Below are 21,767 nucleotides of genomic sequence, written 5' to 3'. Positions count from 1 at the left end.
CATGAAGTGATGGGACCAGATGCCATGATCTTCATTTTCTGAAATTTGAGTTTTAAGCCAACTTTTTCACTTTCATCAAGAGGCTTTTGAGTTCCTCTTCACTTTCTGCCATGTCATCTGTATATCTGAGGTTATTGATAATTCTCCCAGCAATCTTGATTCCAGCTTGTGCTTCTTCCAGCCCAGCATTTCTCATGATGTACTCTGCATATAAGTTAAATAAACAGGGTGACAATATACAACCTTGATGTACTCCTTTTCCTATTTGGAACCAGTCTGTTGTTCCATGTCTAGTTCTAACTGTTGCTTCCTGACCTGCATAGAGGTTTCTCAAGGGGCAGGTCAGGTGGTCTGGTATTCCCTTCTCTTTCAGAATTTTCCACAGTTTATTGTGATCCACACAGTCAAAGGCTTTGTCATAGTCAATAAAGCAGAAATAGATGTTAAGCAGAAGATACTAAGAAGAGGTGGCAAGAATACACCAAAGAACTGTACAAAAAAAGATCTTCACGACCAAGATAATCACGATAGTGTGATCACTCACCTAGAGCCAGACATCCTGGAATGTGAAGTCAAGTGGGCCTTAGGAAGCATCACTACAAACAAAGCTAGTGGAGGTGATGGAATTCCAGTTGAGCTGTTTCAAATCCTGAAAGATGATGCTGTGAAAGTGCTACATTCAATATGCCAGCAAATTTGGAAAACTCAGCAGTGGCTACAGGACTGGAAAAGGTCAGTTTTCATTCCAATCCCAAAGAAAGGCAATGCCAAATAATGCTCAGAAGTTTTAGGACATGTTTTATGCATTATTCCATTTACCTTTGCAATTCCTCTGTAAAGTAGCTTCTCTGAATACCATTTAAAATGTAATAACAAATTTGAAAGAATAAACAGTAGCTAGTTAAATGGTAGACTTTAACCAGTGTTGTACTAGACCAAGAACTGTCCAAATTTGGCCATAGGCCAAATAAAACACGCTGTCTGCTATTTTAAATAAAGTTTTATTTGCAAACAATCATACCCATTGTTTATGTATAACTGATGGCACTTTAGCACCACAATAACAGAACTGAACTGCTGCAGCAGAGACCACCTGGCCTGCAAAAACAAAATTATTACACATAGTCCTTTACAAAAAATTTTCCAAATCCTGTACTCAACTGTAATTTGTATGAGGGCAGGGATGTTCTCTGTTACATTATCTGATGCATTTCTAGCACCTAGAACATTGTCTATTACTCACTGAAAATGACTGGTTGCTGGGGAAGTTTGAGGGCAGGAGGAGAAGGAGTCAACAGAGGATGAGATGGTTGGATGGCAACACTGCCTCAATGGACAAGAGTCTTAGTAAACTCTGGGAGATGGTGAAGGACAGGGAAGCCTGGAGTGCTGCAGTCCATGGGGTTGCAAAGAGTCAGACATGACTTAGCAACTGAAGAACAGCAAGAACACTGCCTGCCGTAGAACAGGTGCTGAACTAATCTTTTTGTGTGTGAATGAATCAATGACACCAGATCTGTGTGACTCCAAATCACAAAATTTTCACTTTAGTCCTTTATCGCCTTAGTTCCAAACTGGTTTTCTATAAAGATCTGCTTAAACAAAAACTTCATCACATTTAGAAGGACCTTCCCACCAAAGTTGAATTAAAATAGAATATGTATATGATATATGCTCCATCTTCAACCTCAATCCTGGTAATGATTAACAAAAGACAAGGATAATATTCCACCTTTGGTGGAATTCTCATACTTTTTATTTTAAAAATTCTATTGTGCTCCTGAAAGGTAAGTTGAAAGGCATGGAGGGATTTCCATGTTCATTCTCTATTGATGGTGCCTTAATCCACCTGCCTTGCTTTTCAAGTGATAGAAGGATTTTTCTATAGAGGGGTATCATTTATTCAATACACAGTAATAAAGATATTAACAAATCATGATTATGTCATAGCACTTGCTGTGATCTGGAAATCCAGTTGTGTTCTCTTCACCTTCTTTATAGCTAAAAATAATAGATACTGTACAACTCAGCCAACAGATCTGCTGATAATATACCAGGCAAAAGGGAGTCTGTCCCTCTCATGCACAGCTGCAATCTCTCAGCCAGTTTTTCTATTTTGTTTTGTTTTAATTGTTCTTTAATTATTTCTCTAACCCTAACCCTAACCCTAATTTTATTATTCAGTTCAGTTCAGTCGCTCAGTCGTGTCCGACTCTAGCAAATAGATAAGACAGGCTTTCTCACATCTCATGTCTGAACAAGGTAACTTTTAAAAATTTTTTTAACTTGATGTTCAAGTTATTCAACCCACAATTTCTTAACATTTATTGAATTGACCTACCCACAAACAGGTGATTCTCAAAGAAAGTCAGAAAGGTTCCATCTGATAACATCTGAAACTTCCAAAGATATGATAGTAGCAGCTGCTGTTTTCATTAGCTTGGTATTGATCCCTTCTTCTCCTGAAAATGGCACTTCTATTTGCATGGTAGAAGCTCTCCTCCACTTTTACTCTAGGTCATTCTCTTGGGTCTGATGCCACAGCAGGCTCCAGGAATTAGTCCCTCGACCACTGGACATCAATCACAGGACTCTACTCTTACGGTTGCAGTGACTGGGTCTGTGATGAGCACGTGACTCACTTTGGGCCCCTGACTGTCAGATCTTGGGCCGCTGACTGCCACGCCTCGGGTTGCCCAGTTGTTATAACTGTATAGTTGTTCACAGCCATTTTACAATTTCCTGTGGGGAGAGGTTGCTCAGTTTTAAAGCCAATTCAGAGAGGAACTGGACTTTCGAGGTAGAGGCAGTGGCAAAGAATCCACCTGCCAATGCAGGAGTTGCAAGAGAGGTGGGTTTGATCCCTGGGTCAGGAAGATCCCTTGGAGTAGGAAGTGGCAACCTACTCTGGTATTCTTGCCTGGAAAATTCCATGGGCAGAGGAGCCTGGAGGGCTGCAGTCCATGGGGCCAAAAAGAGTCACACATGACTAAGTACAGAGAGGAATGGGTCCAAACGATGAGTAAAGCAAAGTATTTATATCTGGTAACCTAGTTTGACTGGCTGGAACTAAGAATGCCTGAAGTTATATCTCTAGACAATTCTATGCTGGGTTTCAACACTTTGCAACCCAAAGTCTTTAGTGACTTAGAGAACAGATCCATTCGAGGATTTATTTTTAATGGAATGTTCAAATGTTTAAAAAGGGCACCGTTTGGAATTGAATGAGAATTAAATTTGGAGTCAGAAAACCTTAATTCAAAATGATATCCGTTGGATTATCTGTCTTAATGAACTCATCCATGAGAATGCTATAGGATCTGTGCTCATCTATATTACAGGGATCTTGTAAAGACCAAATGAGACAACGAATGTAAATTTTCCAGAAATTGAAAGTATTGTGTAAAAGTAATAGTAAATCAATTTCCCTTAAAAAATATAGCAGCCCATTGTGTCTCATGAATTAGATGAATTGCCTAATAGTGTTTCACTGGAAGAGTCATTACAAAAGGACAAAGTACTTCATTATGAAGCTATTGACTGAATGAATTTGACTCTTTCCGTGAGTTCTTAGGGAAGCTTTGTAGGAGTGGTGAGGAAAGCTAGGAAAATACCTAGTATTAGATCCAAGGAAGAACATCATTTATTCATTCATTCAGAAAACATTTTAAGCACCCTATACCTAATTAGGTAACAAAATGACCCCAGAGATTTAGACAGCAAAACATACAAGGTGCAACTGGGGAGATAGACTAATATATTAATAATTGAAATGTGATAAGCTAAGTACTATGACAGATAAGAATCAAATACTAGAGAAGCAGAGATGGAATCCACTATCAATGCTTAAAGGTACTGGAGAAAGTTTCAGTAAGAACTTGACCTTTAAGCTCTGCCTCGAGGGATAAAATATAGTGCTCCGGGGAGACAGAGTTGAAGGATATTCTGCAAATTTTAGATCTAAAGGTGACTGTGGAGATGAAATAAGCTTTGAGCAACAGATGCGATACTGAATTTCTATTGAAAATTTTTGTATTTTGATATCAGTTCTGCTGATAATTCACAGGGGTGACCTTGTAAAGTTTCCTTCTCTTCTCCAGTCTTATGTCTCAATTTAGAAAGGAGGGGGGATGGGTGACCGTTAGTGTATGTTCCAGTCAAAGAACCCATACTTCATGTGTGAAACTCCATTTTAATACATGCAAAATTTTAAAATCTAAAAAAAGTAAGTTACTTGCCCAACGAATGGATATGAGTGTCAAAGAATGAAATACCAGTATAAAATTGTTATACTCGTTCAAGCTGTTGTACTTGAAATAAACATTACATTTAATTTCTTCACAGGTGTGCTTGGATTGGCAGCCTGAGATTAAGAAGAAGGGCTGGTTCAGCCTAGAGAGCAATCAGGCTTCTGCCTGTAGCCCTTACTTTTACAAACAGGGAAAGAACAGCAATGACCTACTGTGCCAGGAGATTACATCTTGGTATTTGGGCACCTTAGGAATTTTCCCCAGTAACTAGGAAAGATCACACAACTGTGACAAAAACAAAACAAAATAAACAAGATATTACCTTGAATCTGTCCCTAAAACTCTGTGTAATGAAGCTGAGGTTACTATTAGGAATACAAGTCTCAAGTAAATTAGTGTTCCTGGGAAGATGTATTGTATTTCTGAATAGGCGATTTCCTACACCAACTTGGCTTTGTCTTGCAAAATGATAACATAGATGAGACTCATATTTTAGGTCTTCATATGCTACCTGGGGAAATGTTCTCAAACTAGGCATCAGCACCACACAGTCTAGTTTCCAAGATATGTACAAAAGTCACCAAATATTCATCTCCTTCAATGGTCAGTTGGCAATTCTCCATAAAGCACTCCTAAGAGAGAGATAAGGCTTTACATAGCAGATCTTTATCACTCATTGTCAACTCACTAAATATCAATTGAATTGAAGTGTTGACATTTCATTCTTAATGAATGCCTTTGAGATGTACCTTACTACGGTAGCAAGAAATAGCAGAAAGATAAAAATTGGATTCTAGCACACCTTTCCAGTGCCAGTCACATTTTGAGAGAAAGTGTATTCTATGCATAATTAACCACCCTTCACCATTAAATGGTACATTGATATCATTCATTAAAAAATATATACAAATCTGAATTTTATGATACAAAATTTATATTACAGTTGTATGTTCAGTCGCTTCAGTTGTATCCAACTCTTTGTGACTCCATGAACCATAGCCCACCAGGCTCCTCTGTCTAGAGAAATCTCCAGACAAGAATACTGGAGTGGGTTGCCATGCCCTTCTCTAGGGGATCTTCCTTGATCCAGGGATCAAACTCATGTTTCCTGCAGCTCCTTCACTGCAGGTGAATTCTTTACTGCTGAGCCACCAGGGAAGCATAAAAGGAGTTAGTCTCCTAATAAATTTTTTTCAGCCATTTTCTATTCATTACAACAAATTCTGCTTAAAACCTTACTGTAGGAAAATCATTTAGGAAGGCTTTACAGGGGATAAAAAGATGAATAATATTAGCTAACACTTATTGAGTGTCCCAGCCATTGCTGAAATACTTTAAATTACCTAATCTTCCCATCAATATTATTAGGTAGATAATATCATTAACCTATTTTTTCAGGTGAGAAAACTGAATATCAAAGGGGTTGGTTACACAAATTTCTCAAGGTCTACAAGTAAGCAACAGAGTCTGGAATGAACCCAGACAAGCAATACCAGCACCTATTCTCAACTCTGCCTTAACATTTTTAATTATTAATATTATAGTGATTTTAGAATTATAGTATTCAGGATTGCATTACCTAATTATTGCTCAATAAGTATTTTTTGATTAATAAGTGTGTGGAATATAACTTAATATAGGTAGTTTTATCTAATATCAATTATATAGATATTATAACAAATCCAGTCAAAAATAGAATTCGATGCACGATACTGGATGCTTGGGGCTGGTGCACTGGGACGACCCAGAGGGATGGTATGGGGAGGGAGGAGGGAGGAGGGTTCAGGATGGGGAACACATGTATACCTGTGGCGGATTCATTTTGATATTTGGCAAAACTAATACAATTATGTAAAATTTTAAAATAAAATTAAAATAAAATTAAACAGGAAAAAAAAAAAAAGAATGACTCCGTACTGTCTCTCATTTGCCTAGCTTTTGGTTTGTATGTGTTTTATTTGCTTCTAGATGAATTTATTTATCTAGATTAAACTGACTAAGTTCAGAGGATCATTGCTAATATCCAGTTAACTTTTTGTAGCATGAATCTCTCAGCAAATCAGGGTCTTAACTTTTTCTCTATATTTTTGTCAAGGCATAAATAAAAGAATGTTATACATGGCTCAAGAAATAACCATTAGATACTAAAATTCAGATGCAGGAAAACTGTGTTATTTGGAAAGCATGGAACTTTATATTATTCTCTCCTCTGAGCAAAGCTATCTGCCTGTAAGTGAAGGCATCTGCATGATTTCAACCATATCACACATAGAGAAAGTGGATCCATTTTGCTGGGTTTGCTGTATGAGCTTTCCTACCAAAGATCCCTACCAGTGGCAAATGCATTCTGGACACTCCTGCTAAGCCGCAACCATCACAGTTCCACAAGGCCCCATTTCACCTGTTCGTGGTGCTTCCAGAGAAATCCAAAGACACAATACACATTTTCCTTAAAGATCTGCAAGCTTTTGGACTTAATCTTCATCTTTACCTTTGAAGCATTCTGCTGTAAATATTAGGGCATACTGGTGGCTCAGATCATAAAGAATCTGCCTGCCACTCAGGATATCCAGGTTCGATCCCTGGTTTGGGAAGATTTCCTGGAGAAGAGCATGGAGACCCACTCCAGCATTCTTGCCTGGAGAATCCCATGGATAGAGGAGCCTGATGGGCTACAGTCCACGGGTCGCAAAGAGCGACTAGCTTTGGTGAGAGTCTTTTGGTTTATTAGTTTGCCTTTGTCACTCAGCTAAAGAAACAAAACAAGAAAAACAACCAACAAAAAAACAAATGAAAAGCCCTTTGGATTCCTAAGTGGAGGCAGGTCCCTTTTAAAGCAGAAATAGAGTGATCCTTTCTTTTCAAACTCCCATTTACCATGGAGTAAAAAAAAACCAAATTCTTCAACATGGTTTTTTAGTGATTACTTATTCCAAGCTCTTTATTTTAAAGATAGGGAACACTGAGGCCCCAAAAGTTAAAGAAAGTATCTGAGTTCACTTGCTTAGTTAATAGAAAAAGCACGTTTGTTTTTTAATTTATTTTTTATTGAAGTAGTATTCTTGCCTGCTGAATCCTGTGGACAGAGGAATCCAGTGGGCTATGGTCCATGAGGTTGCAAAAAGAGTTAGATAGAACTTAGTGACTAAACAAGGACAACAATAGTTGAATTTCAGTGTTGTGTTAATTACTGCTGTACAGCAAAGTGACTCGGTTATAAGTTTTAACAACTCATTTCCTAGTCAGTTGCTTATGACTTCCAATTATGTCTCTGCTTCCATAAACACAACTTCCTCTCTAGATATGGATGGGGAGACACACCTTTAGCTAGTAAAACTTTGATGCTTTTGTCATTCTTATAATGACATCCCTAGTGAAAAGGAGACGCTACTGTCTTGAAATTACACATTTGAGCAAAATAAATACAATCGGTAAGCTTGGGAAGAGAAAGCAGTTGGCAGTCAAGCTCAATGAAAGCTAATTATCTGGAGAAATATATTTTCACCTAAGGGGTAAGCTCTTTATCCTGGGAGACATGAGCAGTATGAAATTCAAGTTTGATCTTCACTTTGGTAGATACCTTGGGTCTCTAATAAACTTTGGTTAATTATCCTTTAGAGCATAGTCTTCTTTATTGGACATTATTTGTTTAAAGTGTTTCACTAATTATACTCGTCATCAGAAATAAAATAACTTTCACAATATATTGTTATTATAGCTATCTTTGATTATTATATATAGGGCAAAGGTTGTGAAGGAAACCCATTCATAAAACAGACCATTCCCTTCCCCAGCTCTTCTTGTCTATAACTGTATTTTTTCAGCTAATTAATATATACGATTTTCATGCTCAGTAGACACAGCAGGCAAGTTATTGATGTAAATGAACTTCCACTCCATAGCTTTTGAGTACATGTATTAAACAATTTCTGGAGGAGGAAATGGCAACCTACTCCAGTATTCTTGTCTGGAAGATCCCATGGACAGAGGAGCCTGGTGGGCTATAGTCCATGGGGTTGCAAAGACTCAGACATGACTTAGTGACAGAGCACAGACAGCATTAAACAATTTGGTTATTAATTAAGGTTAAATAAATAAAATATTTTTCTGTTTCTTCAAGAAGAGGAAAAAGAAGTACATATGACATATCTATCTATATATATACTAACATAATAGCTATAAAGAAACTTATTACTTAATATATTATGATTGATATTGATATAAATATTAGCTATCAATACTGAGGATACAAAGGTCCAGAGAACTTAAATGACTTGCCCAAACTTATTCTTCAAAACTGAGAAAAGAGAACAGGTTTTTTGATGCCTATGTCAATAAGAGTATACTGATATATCAGTATACCGATAACAGTGCTGTAATCCTTTAGCTAAAAGCAGTTACGAAGCCTGTTAGGAAAAATCACACATCATGAAATGAAAAATTTTATAGTTATAAGGCCTTAATTCTTACTTCAGTATACTTAAAGGGTCGAAATTATACAAAATATGTTCTCCAACCACAATTGAATTAAATTAGAAATCAACAACAGAAAGAAATTTAGGAAACTCTAAAATATGTAGGAATTAAAAATTACACTTCCAAAGATTCACTGAGTCAAAAAAAAAGAAAATTAGAAAATACCTTGAAATAAGTTAAAATGAAACACAATATACCAAAATAATAGAATGCAAGAAAAACAGTGCTCAGAAAGAAAGTCAATATAAATGCCTATCTTTAAAAAACCCTCAAATTCATAGTGTAATTTAATGGCTAAAGAAAGTAGGAAAATAAACTAAACTCAAAGTGAGCAGAAGAAAATAGTAAAATTGAAGAAGAAATAAAAGATAAGAAAACAATTTAAAAAAATAAATGAATACAATGGCTTATTCTTTGAAAAGATGAACAATATTGACAAGTATCTACTTAAAGACTCAAATTACTAAATCAGAACGAAAGAAGAAAATCATTACCAATCTTAAAGAAACAATAAAGATTCTGTAGGAACACCATGAATAACTTGTATGCAAGTAAAATAAACTACTACTTAGATGAAATGGACAAACTCCTAAAAGATAAAATCTAACAGACTGTTTCAAAATAAACAGAAAGCCTGAATTGAACATAACAAGTAAAGAGACTGAGTTAATAATTTTAAAATTTCCGTGAAGGAATGCCCAAGCCCATATGGCTGGTGAATTCTACCAGACCTTGAAAAAAAAAAGTTCCTACTCAATTAATATCAAAGTCTTCCAAAAATATAAAGAGAGGTTATCTTTCCCATCCCATATTTATGCTTTAATATTATTCTGATAACAAAACCTGGAAAAGATATTCCAAATGAAGAGAACTATAGGTCAACACCCTTCATAAAAAAAGATGATGAAACATTTTAACAAAATACTGACAAACCATATCTGGAAATAGAGTTTTATACCTGAAAATTATATGAACTGTCCAGAATAGGAAAATCTATAGAGAAAGAAAATACATTAGCGGTTACCTAGGATTGGGGGTTTGGTGGAGAATAACTGCTACTTGGTATGACAGTTGTTTTGAAGGTAATAAAATGTTCAAAATTTGGATACATGTTATGGTTACACAGTTCTGTGAATATACTAAAATCACTGAACTGTACATTTTAAAAATGTTAGCTTTGGGGCATGTGAATTATATCTCAATAAAAATGCTAAAAATATTACAGCCATAAACAACAAAGTGTTTTCAGTTGTGTCTGACTCCTTGAGACCCTATGGACTGTAGACCGACACACTCCTCTGTCCAAGAAATTCTTCAGGCAAGAATACTGGAGTGAGTTGCTATGCCCTTGTCCGGGGAATTTTCCCCATTCAGGGGTTGAAGTTGAGTCTCTTTAGGTCGCCTGTGTTAGCAGGTGGGCTCTTTACTACTAGCACCATATGGGAAGCCCTGAGTCCTTAGAGAGGAACCAAAACATCAGAGAAGATCCTAAACAACAAAGACTTCTAGTAACATGGTTATTCTTTAACGAACAGTGCTAGAAAAGGGGATCTTTGTAATTTATGGAGCTTCTAACTGTAACGTTTTATTCTCTTATGACTTCCCCTAGAACTTTACCGATATTATTATGAAACAATCACTCAGTAGCATTCTCTTTGCTTAGGCAAGTGAGTGGTTTTCACCAACAGCTATAAGGTAGTTGCAATGTTCATGCGTAATTCATCAAGGTTAAAATACTATTCTAAATACCACTTAGTGATATCTCCATAACCATGTTATTATTGCTCACTTGTGCTCTACTGCCCTTTCTCATGTGAGAGAGCTACAGATTGAGTTACAGGTAGAAAATGTAGGATTTTTTTTTCTTTCAGCCCTTCCACTTTCACGTTTAGAATAAGAATACCCATTACCTTGGAAGTGTTAGGAGGAGATTATCTGTTTCATCCTATGGAACAAAGAGCAATTTATCTGAAAGGTAACAATGTGAGAAAGAATTTGTACAGCATCTTCTCTGTTCTCCTCTTTGAGCTTGCCTGCCCTGACAATACGTGCATCTTCTTTTGATTTTGATTTATTAATAATATGGTACACATATCTAGGTCAAGACTTGTTTGTCCTTTATGTGAATATCTGAATACTCATCCATCTCTAATTCTGCTACAGGGGCTCAATGTAGTGAAGCAAATACTCTTTTACCTTTCCTGGTACATATCTAATTAGTAGCCTCATCTTTCAGTGAGCTGGTCTAAGGACTATGTTGAGTATCAGATTGCAATAGAGAGAATTTCTAAAACTTATATTTTTACTCTCTATCTTTATCAGTAGTAAAGCTGATATTTGATTCCTTTCTCAATTCTCAAACAGTTCAAAAATTGGAGGGGTAAAACGAAATGGTATTCACTCTCCTCTTAAACAAGAATAGCATGTGAGAAATGGAACAAAGCCTTGGGTGTATTATACACAGGAAGATCATCTATCATATATATCACCACCCAAATAGAGAGCAACTGGTTTTAATCACTTGCCCACCATTGTAGGGGCTTCCCGGTGGCTGAGTGGTATAAAGAACCAATGGCACAGGAGACACAGGTTCAATCCTTGGGTTGGGAAGATCCCCTGGAGGAGGGCATGGCAATCCACTCTGGTATTCTTGCCTGGAGAATCCCCATGGTCTGAGGAGCCTGATGGGCTAATGTCCATAGGGTTGCAAAGAGTCAGACATGACTGAAGTGACTGAGCACACACACATGTACCACCCTCGCAGAAAAGTAATTTACTTCCAAAACAACACCAGGCAACATGTTTATGCCTTAAAATAGAATAGACCTGGCCCATATGGGAAATAGAGTGTGCTTGCAGCCCACCTACTACCATAGAATCATGCAGTCGTTTGAACAGCAGTTACTGCCTTTGTACAAAACAAGAAATTCACCAGTTTCAGATGGAAACAGGCTGAAGTCCTGCTTCTTTGTCCATCCTCACTCCTAACTGTGTCCCTGCTTTCCAAGGCGAGGCATCCATCTGTCCAGAATTATTTAGCTAGATTTCTGCCTGGAGGCAGGAAGCTGGGCAACATGGCCAGACTTACATAATGCTCCCAAAGTGTACTTCCACCCTATTTATTTCAGTGATAGAGTTGAGATTCCCTGAGAGGAACGGAAGGTAAAAATGGAGAGAGACTGGGTTCCTATTTCCCAAGTACTTAATATTCCATGCATGAATTGTTCATCTGTCCCTATTCTCTTTTCCCTGAATCCTAAATTCATTTTACACTCCCAAGATGGAGAGAAAAGGTCCATTCCATCACCTTTCCCCAGGCACATTCTCTTTTTGCAGACACTATTGCCTCCAGAATTCATCAAAACCTTGTATGAAGCTCTCCTTTAAATGTCCCTTTGCAACTCTCTGTATTGGTGACATTGGTACTCTTACCTCAGACCTGTAATTGAAATAAATAGTGCAGAACTATATTCCGGGCATATTTTTTTCTCTGTACTGGCCAACTCATTTTATCTGCAAATTTTAAACTGCATGGAGATGAATATTAATGGCCATATTAGTATGTTAAGGTGGCATTGAGATTGATGCATGCTAAATGCTCCAACTAGGAGGTGTGGGATTGCCTAGCTCTGAAAATTCCACATGCTCAGTACCTAACTAGACACTCTGGAGACCTATATCTTTTGCTTTTATTCTGCAGGCATATGATTTTCTCTCATCTGAGAGGCTACCTGGGGAAAACTGTCTATCCAACTACGGAAGAAACCAATGCCCACCACCTACATTAATCAGCCCAGACTTTCCCTTTAAAGACAAATAAATCATCAACTAAAGATTACCAGAGATTTTAGACCAAAAAAAAAAAATGCTAATGAGAACTCTCCAGATGAACAAACAATAACCTGGAGGAAAATTTGATTTAAAAGAGTATTATCTGTGTGCGTGTGCAAGCTCAGTTGCTTCATTCGTGTCTGACTCTTTGTGATCCCATGGACTGTAGCCCCGTCAGGGAGATTTTCTGGCAAAAATGAGATTTTCCTGGCAAAAATACTGGAGTGGGTTGCCATGCTCTTCTCCAGGGGATCTTCCTGACCCAGGGATCGAACCTGCATCTTCTGTAGTGCAGGTGGATTTTTTCCCACTGAGTCACCAGGGAAACCCAACTATCTGTATCTATATTGCAGCAATTAAAAGTAATGATGCTTTTGTAAAAAAAAAAAATATAAGAGATCCAGTGAATACAAATTATGATCATCAATACAATGTGTATGGAATCCTGAAGTTGATTACCTACCTGGAGAACTGAGAGATGAAAATCAAGGAAACCTTTCAGAATACAGAGTCAGAATGAAAAAAAAGTGATAGAAAACACGGCAGAAGTTAATTTAGAAGAAGTATGGATTTAGGGGCTCCAAAGGACATCTAAATGGAGTTTCATAATAAGAGAATAAAGACCACAGAGAGAAAGAAATAATAATATGCATAAGAAAATTTCCTTAAGTGAAAGAAAATCACTAGCTTATTTTCTGCTGTTTGTCTCTGTTTTGTTTGTACATTTTATTTTTTAGACCCCACATACAGTTGATAACATACAGTATTTGTCTTTCTCATTCTGACTTATTTTACTAAGCGTAATACTCTCTAGGTCCATTCACATTGCAAATGGCAGAATTTCATTATCGTCTATGGTTGAGCAATATTTCATTTTGTGTGTGTGTGTGTGTGTGTGTGTGTGTGTGTGTGTTAGTTGTTCAGTTGTGTCCTACCCTTTGTGACCCCACGGGCTGAAGCCTGCCAGGCTCCTCTGTCCACAGGCTTCTCCAGACAAGAATACTGGAGTGGGTAGCCATTCCCTTCTCCTGAGGATCTTCCTAACCCAGGAATTGAATCCAGGTCTCCTGCATATAAAGATAGATGGATCTTCTTTATCCATTCATCTGCTGATGGATCCTTGGGTTCCTTCCATTCCTGCGCTATTATAAATAGTGCTGCTAAGAACACTGGGGTGAATGTATATTTTCAAATTAGTGTTTTTGTTTTCTTCAGATATCTACCCAGCAGTGGAATTGCTAGATCATATAGTAATTCTAGTTTTAGTTTTTTGAGGAACCTTCATGCTGCTTTCCACAGTAGCTGTACCAATTAATGTTCCCACCAACTGTATATAAAGGTTCTCTTTTCTTGTCAACAGTTGTTCAAAAAGACATTTTTTAAGAATTTGTGGTTCAGAATTTTTAGGTTTCATGTATCTTTCTGAAGAAAAAGACTTGACTTTATCCTACAGGTAAACTTAAAAAAGGAATTTTTAAAAAGCACAATGAAATCTCATTTTACTAAAGATGTAGCAGAAGCTGGTAAGACTACAAAAGAGAATTAGAGGCTGCAGAAAGTTCTCCTCAAAAAGAAAGTGTGCCCCTTGAATAAATATATAATTAAGAGGTGAAACTGCTCTAGCATATGATGAAGACATATGTTTCCATTAAAAATACAACTCATGCACTCAGTTGAGTGTTTCCTACTATCTGTAGGATCTCCTTCAGGGGAAGGCACTTGCATTGTTTACCTTTGCATCTCAAGAACCTGAATATTTAGCCATCATGACTGTCCCTTAGGCATTTCTTATGTCACCTCTGTGTGTGTGTTAGTTGCTCAGTCCCATTCGACTCTTTGTGACCCCATGAACCATGGCTTGCCAGGCTCTTCTGTCCATGGGATTCTCCAGGCAAGAATACATGTCACCTTATCCACCTAATTCTCTTATGATCATTGCCATACGCAGATAACCACTACTAGCCTGGAAAAATAAGAATGACTGTTAAATTCTGTTCTTTTATAGTTTGCAACCAGAGAACCACCAAATGTTCTTACCCCTATCTTGTCCCTGGATTGGAGTTTTCTATCTCCGTTCTGCTAGCGTGGGCACTAATTATTAACAAAGAACCTTTCCAAGAAGATCTTAACTTGTCTCCCTTCCTGATTGGTCTTTTTCTTTGATTAAATCCATCATTTATATGAAAAGATTTGACATTGTCAGTGTCAATAATGGAAAAAATATTCTATATATTATTGCAGAAATCATTATTTTTCATATGGTATCCATCCTACAAGCAAGAAAACCCTCTTCAGTATTCTTGCCTGGAAAGTTCCATGGCAACTTCCAGGAAATAGCATTTAAAGGCCAGAGGATGCCCTTCGGGGCTGCAAAGGGGAGGACATGACTGAGCAACTGAGCACATTTCTCCTTTTCTTTTACACAGTTTTTACCTAACCGTGTGGCTGAGTAGAACAAAAACTACCTTCCTCTTTTTCCTTTGCAGAATGATGTAGCCATGTTTTGGCTTAAAGAATGTAAACAGAAGTGGCTGTGCAACTTCCAGGAAATAGTATTTAAAGGCTAGAAGATGTCCTTTTGCTCATTTCTTTCTGAGAGGCTGGAAGGGATATTGTCTCACTGGAATGGGAGCAACATGACAAGATAAAAATCTTTATGACATGTTGAAAATGGTAAAATTGGCTCCTGGGTGATGCTACGATCCTCATCTCTAGTCATGGAATGGGTATTTTTTATGTACAGAAGAAATAAACCACTTTAATAGTTACACTTCATTCTGAGATTTCTGCCACTCATGTAAATATTGAATTGAAAAAAAAATTATGGTTACAGGACAGTAAGGAGATCAAACCAGTCAATTTTAAGGGAAATCAACCCTGATTACTCTTTGGAAGGACTGATGCTGAAGCTGAAGCAGCAGTATTTTGGTCACATGAAGCAAACAGCTGACTCATTGGAAAAGTCCCTGATGCTGGGAAAGATTGAGGGCAGAAGAAGAGAGCATCAGAGGATGAGAGGGCTGGATGGCATCACCAATGCAATGGACATTAACTTAGGCAAACTTTGGGAGATGGTGAGAGACATGGAGGCCTGGTGTGATGCAGTCCATGGAGTCGCAAACAGTCAGACACGCCTGGGCGACTGATCAACAATAACAATCATTCAATCTCAAACAATTTCCAGCTCTACAGAGGTGGTTGACCACATCCGCTCCTACAGTGGAATTTGGTTGCTGACCCAGCCTCACCTTTCATGTTGGCACCTGCCTGTCTCCCATCACGATATTAGACTTCTTCAGTGACCATCAGGACTGTGTCTAAAACCCGCCTTCTAACATTGGATCCTACTATATTCCTCCATATACTATATATTATTTCCACTGCAACCGTTCACCATTGTTTTCCATTCTGTCATCCATAAAGTTTTCCTTTCCCTTCTTATTCTCTGCTTACTTCCTCTTCAAGCCTTTGATTTACCCATCATGCTTTTCTGATCTAAATTTTTTTTTTTCTGTGCACATCAATTTCAACAATCTACCAAAAGATTAAGAAATACGGAATTCCTAATCATTTTGAAAACTCAGAAAAACCCCGTGGGATGTATGAAAACTTAATGAACCATTATTATCTTTTAAAATATTCACTTTTAGGTGTCTTCAAAAAATAAAAAATGAGAGGTGAATTTACTCCTGAAATGTTTGTTTGTACATCCTACTATTAATATAATATCTGTTCCTAAGTGTGGTTATAGTTTATCAGTACATTATTTAGATATTTAAAAGAAGGAGATAAAAACAGCATAGGTAACAACACATACACAGACACTCAAGTAAACAAAATATATAGTCTACATATTAATATTCTCTAGATCTGGAAAAAGCAGCCATTAGATATTTTTGTGACATCTTCCCCTCCATATATGTATACACAGTTGCTGACTTCTATTTTAGTGTTCTCTTATGCAGTGTTTTAGTACTTCTTGTTACTACTGAGTCCAAATTCAAAATTTGATGAATACTTTGCAATTACATCCAATTTAGGTGCCTTCTGCAGTTTATTTTCAACATCTCTCACTTCTGTTGGCACTCATTTCAGCATCGTTGTGCTCTTTCTCATCTGCTAGAGTGGAGATTGTCAGCATTCTGGAATCTGTCAGGAGGCTTAAGGGTGCCCATCTCAATCCAGGGGAAAAAATGACAAAAGGAAGCATTATGCCTCATTAAATGATATTACAGACACTGCGGTGTTCTAATCTGTAATTGAAAATAATTTCAGAATCACACAAAGAATGATCTCCTGTGAATTTTCTAACACCTTCAAATTCAGATCAGTTTTAAGACATTTATTGATTATATTATACAGTCAAACCATCCAAGCCGGAAAAGCTGTTTCTCTCCATTCTGAGTTGATAGTTTAGAGACAAAGCAGAACCTTCAAGAGAGAAGGGAAAAAAGCCCTACTTGGGAGTCAGAATTTGAGAAGGATTTTCCTGCCATAGACTGATGTCCATTTAATTCGCAAAGCCTTCAGCACCAGCAGTCCTTGTTGTTGGTGCTACAGACTGAGAACGAGCAGGCGTGCTGACTACTTCACCTCCTGAGTTGTTTGTTCCAGGTGAAAGTTGAATCACATCCATGACTCAGCAAGAAGCTTGCATTTGCCTGCAAAGGTTGTTGAGGATTGGAGACAGACAAAGGGCTTTCACTGTCTCTGGCTGACAGTCAAGTTCCTCTCAGCAACAATGCACTTTTGCAGGAGGGAAAAGCTAAGGAACGAAAGCAGCAGGACAATTACAGCAGTGATTTCAACAGTTGGGATATCTAGGGTGATTTGCTCTTCCTCAAGTATTCTAGTCCTAGAAGTGGTTTGTGGCTTCAATGGGACCAACTACAGTCACGTAAATTGAATTGCATTCAATCTCATATTTGAGCCCCAATACTATACATCAGACACTCTGCTACACATTAGCAATAGATGTTTCTCTACTACAAAAGCTAACATCGGCGGGGAAGGAGAAGGTAGGTCAAGGTGGGGGCAAAGAAATGCCTGGGCTTCAAATTAAAATCAGGTCAAGGTACAGGCAGGAATTAAAATAAATAGTAATGATACTGGAAAATATGTTACGTCCATGGGTAATACAAAGGAAGAGGTGGAGAGGAAGGAACTTCAGTGAAAATTCTTTAGTATCCAGAGAAAGAAACTTAACAGATGAGACGGCATTCTGTATGATTTGGATGGGCTTTTTTGTGTCATTATATGTTATCTATCAACCAAAGCATTAAGAAAAGTGTGCATTTTTCTGTCCATGATCACATCACATTTTAAATACATCTGCAATAACCTGATGTAAGGAACAATTAGTTCACAGGATTCTTATCACATTTGAAGGAGATAATAAAATAAAATCTTTAGACCTTTTCAACCACAGACTATGCACTAGAATAGATGATGCATGAGAGCAGAGACTTTGCCATTTTCACCTGTTGTGTTCTTAGGGCCTAAAACACTATAGGGCATATATTATAGGTTTGAGAGTGAATGAATGAATGAATGAATAGAGAAAGCCGTGCTGCAGACACAATTGTCAAAAGGTACTGAAGCAACCAAGTACATATCCTTAAAAGACAAAAAGAAAGTAAAGATAACTTTATTTCCAATTCCATTTTAATGGCAGCAAACGCAAACGCTATTTCTAAGTAAATACACCTATGGGAAATAGTTTTTTAAAATAGTATTATAAACTATTCTTTCTATAAAATTCCTGGAAGAAAACATAGGCAGTACACTTTGATATTAGTTTTAGCAATATTTGGGGGGAGGTCTGTCTCAAGAATGAAACACAAAAGCAAAAGTAAAAATAAATAAAATAAATAGGAGTCTGTCAAACTAAAAAGAAGAAAGGAAACCATCAACAGAATGAAAAGGAAGCCTACTGAATGGAAGAAAATATTGCAAATGATAAATCTGATAAGGGGTTAATAAACAAAATATACAAAGAACTCATCCAACTCAACATAAAAAAAAACTCAGTCTGATGAGCTTATTGAGACCCCTTAGGGTTAGCCAACTTCTTCAAGGACACACTGCTTATGGCAAAATGAGAAGGAAAACTCAAAACTTCTGAACCACAGGATTTGGGTGGGCGATTATGGGAAGCATAGGGCTTCCCCAGTGGTTCAGGGGTAAAGAATCTGCCTGCAATGCAGGAGAAGCAGAAGACTCCAGAGTAATCCCTGGGTCAGGAAGATCCCCTGGAAGAGGAAATAGCAACACATTCCAGTATTCTCACCTGGAAAAAATCCTGTGGAATGAGGAGCCTGGCAGGCTACTGCCCCTGGGCTTGCAAAGAGTCAGCCATGACTAAGTAAGCACGAGGAAGCTACGGGAAGCACAGACTTTAAATCAGACCAACAGGGAATGAATGCTGCCTCCCATAATCAAGTAAGATAAAGTCAGATATAGTCCTTTGCCTGATTGTCTAGTTTTCCATCTCAGCTCTTTTATTTGCTAGCTGTGTGATCTCAGGCAAGATATGCAATTTCTTAGAAACTTAGTTTCTTCACCCGTAAAATAGATTACAAGTAAAGAAACTATTTTAAAAAGTTGCTGTGGAGATGAAATGAGTTAATGAAAGTAAGTGCTTAGTATAACATCTGGCATAAAGTAATTGCTCAACAAATACTTTTAGAGGTAATTTAGTTTCTTTTTACCAAACCTAAAACTTTTTAAATTTGATAACTCAATGAAATTACCCTTAATTTAAACACTTATCTCAGTGCCTAGAGCAAATAAGTCTTTATCCTCTCTGTTCTCTCCCATTATAATAATCTTCCTAATAATTTTTGGGTGTAGTTTTGCACAAACCTCTTATTAGGTGGGAGTAATTCATTTAAAGTAAATAATGTGGGAAATCCTAAATTAGAAAGAGATATATATATATATATATACATACATATATCTGATTCACTTTGCTGTACACCTGAAAATAACACAACATTATAAATCAACTATACTCCAACACAATTTTTGTTAAAAAAAGATGTCAAACAAAGTAACAGTAGAACATGAAAACTGAACCTAGGATTTTTAATAAATGTAGGTATGAACTTAAATGGAGAAGGAAATGGCAACCCACTCCAGTATTCTTGCCTGGAAAATTCCATGGACAGAGGAGCCTTGCAGGCTACAGCACATGGGGTTGCAAAGACTCGGACATGAATGAGTGACTAACACACACACACGCTCGCACAGACACACACACACATGAACTTAAAAGAGAAAAAAAGGAAGAAAGAAAGGAGGGAAAGAATGAAGGAAGGGAAGAGGACCTGATAGTCTACTAGTTCAAATGGTTCCTTTTATTCCACATTTCTATGATATCTCTCGGAGAAGGCAATGGCAACCCACTCCAGTACTCTTGCCTGGAAAATCCCATGGACAGAGGAGCCTGGTAGGCTGCAGTCTGTGGGGTTGCTAGGAATCGGACACGACTGAGCGACTTCACTTTCACTTTTCACTTTCATGCATTGGAGAAGGAAATGGCAACCCACTCCGGTGCTCTTGCCTGAAGAATCCCAGGGACGGGGGAGCCTGGTGGGCTGCCATCTATGGGGTCGCACAGAGTCGGACACGACTGAAGCAACTTAGCAGCAGCAGCAGCAGCACGATATCTCTGAATATACTCTACCAATGTGGATGACAAAGTAATTTTCCTCAACAGGGAGTCTGATATATTTTCAGAATGGTCATTATAAAGTGAAGTTTTCTCAACATTGTACCTTTTTGGTAATACTAGCCTATGAATTCCAGCTATTAAATCTCAATCATAGCAATGAAAGGTTAAACTAAAAATCCTTTCTATCAGTAATTTAAGGATTTAATATCTTGTCCAGAATGAATGATGCTATATACCCATGCAAAGGAGAAGGGTGTGGAGCAGAGAACACTGTCTGTGCTTTATATCTTATTTTGAAGACAACTAGAGGCACAGATTTGCCTCTAAACTTCAAGAAAGAGGCCATCTTCCCAGTGACTCGATGTTATCTAAATTAAAGGAGCAGGTTTCGGATTCTACATTCTTTCCTTTAAAGAGAATATTTGTTGTTGTTCAGTCACCCAGTTGTGTACAGCTCTTCATGGCCCCATGGACTGCAGCACTCCAGGCTTTCCTGTCCCTCGTCATCTCCTGGAGCTTGCTCAAGTTCATGTCTATTGCTTAGTGGTGCCATCCAGCCATCTCATCCTCTGGCACCCTCTTCTCCTTCTTCTCTGTCTTTCCCAGCATCAGAGTCTTTCCAGTGAGTTGGCTGTTCATTATTAGGTGACCAAAATATTGGAGCTTCACCTTTAGCATCAGTCCTTCCAATGAGTATTCAGGGTTGATTTACCTTAAGATTGACTGGTTTGATCTCCTTTCTGTCCAAGAGACTCTCAAGAGTCTTCTCCAGCAACACAGTTTGAAGGCATCAATTTTTTGGCACTCTACCTTCTTTACAGTCCAGATCTCACAACCATACATGAACTGGAAAGACCATAGCCTTAATGATAAGGACCTTTTTCAGCAAAGTGATGTCTTTGCTTTTCAACACGCTGTTTAGGTTTGTCATAGCTTTCTTGCCAAGAAGCAGTTGCCTTCTGATTTCATGGCTGCAGTCACCAACCGCAGTGATTCTAGAGACTAAGAAGAGGAAATCTGTTACTGCTTCCAACTTTACCCCCTGTATTTGCACTGAAGTGATGGGACCGAATGACATGATCTTAGTATTTTTTAATATTTAATATTTAGTTTTAAGGCAGCTTTTTCACTCTCCTCCTTCACCCTCATCAAGACTTTCTTTAGTTCTTCTTCGCTTTCTGCCATTAGAGTGTCATCATCTGCATATCTGAGGTTGTTGATGTTTCTCCTGCCAATCTTGATTTCAGCTTGTAACTCATCCTGCCCAGAATTTCTTATGATATGCTCAGTGTATAAGTTAAATAAACAAGGTGACAACAAACAGCTTTGTCACACTTCTTTCTTAATCCCGAACCAGTCAGTTGTTCCATACAAGGTTCTAACTGTTGCTTCTTGGCCCACATGTAGGTTTCTCGGGAGGCAGGGAAGATGGTCTGGTATTCCCATCTCTTTAAGAGTTTTCCACAGTTTGTTATGATCCACACAGTCAAAGTTTTTAGCATAGTCAATGAAACAGAGGTAGATGTTTTTCTGGA

General features: G+C 37.7%; 2 long non-coding RNA genes across 2 annotated transcripts in view; both read right to left on the bottom strand.

Annotated features, from left to right (window-relative positions):
* LOC123327555 overlaps nucleotides 1-21,767 on the bottom strand; it is a 1,360,034-nt gene that overhangs the window by 35,222 nt on the left and 1,303,045 nt on the right. The gene's annotated exons all lie outside the window — the stretch shown is intronic.
* Nucleotides 16,882-21,767, bottom strand: part of LOC123465000 — a 46,235-nt gene continuing 41,349 nt past the window's right edge. The window contains exon 3 of the long non-coding RNA XR_006640076.1: nucleotides 16,882-17,322. This is a non-coding gene — a long non-coding RNA (uncharacterized LOC123465000). The remainder of the gene's footprint in view (nucleotides 17,323-21,767) is intronic.

This window comes from Bubalus bubalis, chromosome 16 (assembly GCF_019923935.1).
Source record: "Bubalus bubalis isolate 160015118507 breed Murrah chromosome 16, NDDB_SH_1, whole genome shotgun sequence".
Classification (NCBI taxonomy): Eukaryota; Metazoa; Chordata; class Mammalia; order Artiodactyla; family Bovidae; genus Bubalus; species Bubalus bubalis.
The sequence above is the reverse complement of the archived record's forward strand: the minus strand, read 5'-3'. Positions and strand labels throughout refer to the sequence as shown.